Raw genomic sequence first — 6,069 nt, 5'->3', positions numbered from 1 at the left:
GATGATGTCAGTGGTGGAAAAAAGTACTGAATTGTCATACTTGAGTAAAAGTAAAGATACCCTTAAATAGAAAAATGACTCAAGTAAAAGTGAAAGTCAGTAAAAGTATACAAGTATTATTATTATTTTTGAAATATACTTAAGTATCAAAAGTAAATGTAATTGCTCAAATATACTTAAGTATCAAAAGTATAAGTCATTTCATATTCCTTACATTAAGCAAATCAGATGGTACCATTTAAAACATATATACATATTAATAATTTGGGTAGCCAGAGAAACACTCCAACATAATTTACAAACAAAGCATGTTGTGTTTAGTGAGTCCTCCAGATCAGAGGCAGTAGGGAGGACCAGGGATGTTCTCTGTTTAGTGAGTCCTCCAGATCAGAGGCAGTAGGGATGACCAGGGATGTTCTCTGTTTAGTGAGTCCACCAGATCAGAGGCAGTAGGGATGACCAGGGATGTTCTCTGTTTAGTGAGTCCTCCAGATCAGAGGCAATAGGGATGACCAGGGATGTTCTCTGTTTAGTGAGTCCTCCAGATCAGAGGCAGTAGGGATGACCAGGGATGTTCTCTGTTTAGTGAGTCCTCCAGATCAGAGGCAGTAGGGATGACCAGGGATGTTCTCTGTTTAGATGTTCTCTTGATAAGTGTGTGAATTTGACAATTTTCCTGTCAAAATGTAAGGAGTATTTTTGGATGTCAGGGAAAATGTATGGAGTAGAAAGTACATTATTTTCTTTAGGAATGTAGTGAAGTAAAAGTTGTCAAAAATATAAATTGTGAAGTACAGACAACAACACTACTTACGTTGTATTTTTATTAAAGGTAATAAAGGTCCAATGCAGTTTTTTATCTCAATATAAAATAATTTCTAACAATTAAGTACATTTAATGTGATTTGTTTTAAATTAAAATGGTCAGAAATAAATAAACAATAATTTTCCTAGGACTGTCTGGGAATGGGGAGGGGGAAACTGAAAACTAGCTGTTATTGGCAGAGAAGTCTGGAACTCTCTTTCTTATTGGTCTAGTAACTAATTTACGGCATGGTGATGTCACCATGGAAAGGACAAAGCTCCATCCCACCAGAACAGGCTGAATTTTCAGGTAGCCTTTTCAAACCATTGGACCATTAGGACAGATATTATGTAAAGGTTGAAAAGGGACAGATGCTGAGTTCTGGTAAAGGGGCTTTCTCTCTCTGTTTCTCCGTCTGGTTTCTACAAACCTATAGAGTTCATCAGTCAGAAAATAAAACTTGGTCCCAAAACAACTCCTAGCCCTTTGGGGCCTGTTTCCCGGACACAGATTAGGTAAAACTAATCCTGACCTGGACTAAAACGCTCAATCAAAACATGCTGTTTAGACCAGGATCAGTTTTAATGTGTGTCATGGAAACCAGCCCTTCGTATCTGCAGTTCTGAATGAACTAGGGGTGGTAACAACATAGCGGAAGCTCCATTAAAGCCTAGGGGTTGGACTAGTCTAGTCCACTAGTCTTAACTCTGTTCGCTAATGATCTGGTCTAGGGGTTGATGTAGTCTTAACTCTGTTCGCTAATGGTCTAGACTAGGAGTTGATGTAGTCTTAACTCTGTTCGCTAATGGTCTAGACTAGGGGTTGATGTAGTCTTAACTCTGTTCGCTAATGGTCTGGACTAGGGGTTGATTTCTGATAGGTTTGTAGTCTTAACTCTGTTCGCTAATGGTCTAGACTAGGGGTTGATGTAGTCTTAACTCTGTTCGCTAATGGTCTGGACTAGGGGTTGATGTGGTCTTAACTCTGTTCACTAATGGGCAGTGATTGGGGACACTGCCCTGTGTAGGGTGCCGTCTTTCGGATGGGACGTTAAACGGGTGTCCTGACTCTCTGTGGTCATTAAAGATCCCATTGTACTTATCGTGAGAGTAGGGGTGTTAACCCCGGTGTCCTGGCTAAATTCCCAATCTGTCACTCATACCATCACGGCCACCTAATCATCCCCAGCTTACAATTGGCTCATTCATCCCCCTCCTCTCCCCTGAAACTATTCCCCAGGTCTTGCTGTAAATCAGAATGTGTTCTCAGTCAATTTACCTGGTAAAACAACGGTAAAAAAAAAAAGATGGTCTGGACTAGGGGTTGATGTAGTCTTAACTCTGTTCGCTAATGATCTGGATTAGGGGTTGATGTAGTCTTAACTCTGTTCGGTAATGATCTGGACTATTACTGGTTGATTACTGAACTGGTTGTAGTCTTAACTCTGTTCGCTAATGGTCTGGACTAGGGGTTGATGTAGTCTTAACTCTGTTCGCTAATGATCTGGACTATTACTGGTTGATTACTGAACTGGTTGTAGTCTTAACTCTGTTCGCTAATAGGCTGGACTAGGGGTTGATTTCTGAATCCAATTGGTTATTCAAATTGACTTTAACATGTTATCAGCATTGTTTTACTAAGCTGCTATAAACTAGGTAAAGGGGGTTTACTGCCATGTTTTACTACAGTGGAAGCCAGGCAAGGACGATTGACTAAGAGAGAAGTGTAGCGTTTGGCCAGCGCAAGGAGTCTTGGGTAGCCAGAGTCTGGGTAGCCAGGCAAGCAGCCTGTTCATAATATTTAATGATGATAAAACACTGCTAGTTTCTTTAATTAGCCTACAATTTCCACGCCCCCCCCCCCCCGCAGAAATGTAATTAACATTACAAAAAAATCTGTTTAAGTTAGAGATATCTGTTTTTGTGCATGAGCTGCGTCTCAATCAAGTGGTCCCGTGTGGCTCAGTTGGTAGAGCATGGTGTTTGCAACGCCAGGGTTGTGGGTTCGATTCCCACGGGGGACCAGTACGGAGGGGGAAAATAATGTATCAAATGTATGCATTCACTACTGTAAATCGCTCTGGATAAGAGTGTCTGTTAAATGACTAAAATGTAAATGTCAATCCCCCACATCTGCCGATATTGTCCTTCTGTTTGGTATTACAAGGGAGCAATCATCCCATTTTCTCAGAGACATATTTTATGGTATAGTCCTATAGTTTAATGAGTATTTACTTAGCTAAATAGTGCTATAGTTTTGTTAGTGTTTACACATAGGCATTTTAGTTTTAGTGTTGTTTAGTTAAACCCTGCCTGGCCTCCACTCTAATAAAACCTTTATATGAGGGGGAGACTAGAGGAATTTTGAACACTTACAGTTGAAGTCAGAAGTTTACATACACCTCAGCCAAATACATTTAAACTCAGTTTTTCACAATTCCTGACATTTAATCCTAGTAATTCCCTGTCTTAGGTCAGTTAGGATCACCACTTTATTTTAAGAATATGAAATGTCAGAATAATAGTAGAGAGAATGATTTATTTCAGCTTTTATTTATTTCATCACATTCCCAGTGGGTCAGAAGTTACACTCACTTAGTATTTGGTAGCATTGCCTTTAAATTGTTTAACTTGGGTCAAACGTTTCGGGTAGCCTTCCACAAGCTTCCCACAATAAGTTGGGTGAATTTTGGCCCATTCCTCCTGACAGAGCTGGTGTAACTGAGACAGGTTTGTAGGCCTCCTTGCTCGCACATGCTTTTTCAGTTCTGTCCACACATTTTCTATAGGGTTGAGGTCAGGGCTTTGTGACAGCCACTCCAATACCTTGACTTGGTTGTCCTTAAGCCATTTTGCCACAACTTTGGAAGTATGCTTGGGGTCATTGTCCATTTGGAAGACCCACTTGCAACCAAGCTTTAACTTCCTGAAGGATGTCTTGAGATGTTGCTTCAATATATCCTCATAATTTTCCTTCCTCATGACACCATCTATTTTGTGAAGTGCACCAGTCCCTCCTGCAGCATAGCACCCCCACAACATGATGCTGCCACCCCAGTTCTTCACGGTTGGGATGGTGTTCTTCGGCTTGCAAGAGGTGAGAGTCAGTAAGAGATGATCTGTGCCTTGACTTGTTATATTTAATCACTGAAAATGTCTGTTCACATACATAGGTTAACAGTACACACATCATCTGAATATGACTCCTAATCTTTGGAAAGTTGTGTTCATCGAGAGATGCATAGAACCTCGTCAGTGAACATTGTTTTGAATCAATCACTGCATCAGACTGAAGCTCGATAAGCTGAAGTTGCAGATCAGTGGGAGCGTTATCCACATTGAAGGTGAAAGGAGAGGAAACCAACAGCATGTCGTTTTCCAACACTTTGAAATACTCAAAACGACGAGAAAACTCTGCGTTCAAAGCTGCGATGCATACTTCTTATTTCTTTACATGTATCCCCTTATTTTAGGCAATAAACTATCTCCACATTTATCTGGTTAAATAAAGGTGAAGATTTTTTTTTTTTTGCCAAGGTCTAAAATAGAAGACAGTTCTATTTCTGACGCAGATCGCGCTGCAAGGCCTGCCTCTCCCAGCAGTCATTTAGCAGACGCTCTTATCCAGAGCGGCTTACAGTAGTGAGTGCATACATTTCATACATTTTTTTCTCCGTACTGGTCCCCCGTGGGAATCGAACCCACAACCCTGGCGTTGCAAACACCATGCTCTACCAACTGAGCCACACGGGACCACAATAGATCTAATATGCCCTTATATTAGATCTATTCAAGAATAAAGCCAATCATTCATTTTTATTGTGATTCATATGAATGTACCCTAGTAAAATGTCACAGTATAACACTTAAGTGTTTAAAAAAAATAATTATGCAATTTTTTTTATAATCACAAGGTTGGGTATCCAGGCTTAGATAGGCAGAAATATAACTACCCACAAAAATATGACATTATTTTATTTTGAATACAACATATTTGACGTGTCACGGGTACAACTCAAAATTTATTGAAGGTTTTTTACAAAAACTTCCTGCCTTACACTGAATAAAATACTAAAATCTATGAAAATTACTTTCACTTCATCCTTAGAGATTTGTTTTTGTCTCTCTGAGTTAACAAAACAAAGTTATTGTATTTTTTTATATAAAATACTGGTGTTGTACTGTATGACAATATTCTGTTACCCTGAATGACACATATCACTACGGCCCACAAATATTGATTAAATGTGATTCCTTCAGCAATAACAATAATGATCCTATGATCTATTATTTGTAGCAGCAATAGTATTTTTCTTTTACCTATTTTTTAAGGTATAAAACTGTGTAAAAAAAAAAACAGGATAAGATTTTTAAAATGCGCAGGCTAGCTGAATTTAGATCGCTTCCATACTAGAGAGAGAGAGAGAGAAATGACCCATACGCCACACACATAAAAAACATGGGTTTTACTATGCATCATAGTTTAACGGACACATGAGGTACAATTTAATTCACATAGGATTAAATCAGCATTGAACATTTCAAACAAATTATTAATAAAAAATAAAAACATTACATAAACATTGTGAAAAAAACTGTAGTTTTGCTTAAAATCATCACGAAACAGTGGATATCTTTCTCAAAGTAATATCATGAAATTACATCACATCAGGAATTTGAAAGAAATTGCATAAAAAAATTATTCCACCAACATCAAAACAACATTTCTGTATTCTGAACATCAGAATATTAACCAAATTCATTGTCTGAACATCAAATGGAACTTATCAACGTTTTCATACTGAACTCAATAATGACTTCAATAACATCTTTAAAACATGGATTTATTTTTAGATTGCTTTTGTATGTTATTTTCTTGTGTAGTATTCTGTAGCCTAACTGGTGTGCATGTCACATTCTTCATCTGAAGATATCTCTAAATCACTGTCAGACCAATACGCAGCGGGTTGCGTGCGCCACATCATTTTATTTAAAATATGATGTACACGACAGATGACAGTTTCACAGGCTGAACAGACAGCACTGCAAAAGATAACTACCCACAACCTCCCAAACCAAACACACACCTCTATATAGGACTCTCAATCAGAGGCAACTAGAAACACCTGCCTCCAATTGAGAGTCCAGCACCCAAACCTAAACATAGAAAACCTAAACTAGACAGAATTCAGAAATACAACCTAGAACATACTAACCTAGAACATACACCCAAAACCCAGGAACACATAAAGCAAACACCCCTCT

This window comes from Salmo trutta, chromosome 19 (genome assembly GCF_901001165.1).
Source record: "Salmo trutta chromosome 19, fSalTru1.1, whole genome shotgun sequence".
Classification (NCBI taxonomy): Eukaryota; Metazoa; Chordata; class Actinopteri; order Salmoniformes; family Salmonidae; genus Salmo; species Salmo trutta.
The sequence above is the reverse complement of the archived record's forward strand: the minus strand, read 5'-3'. Positions refer to the sequence as shown.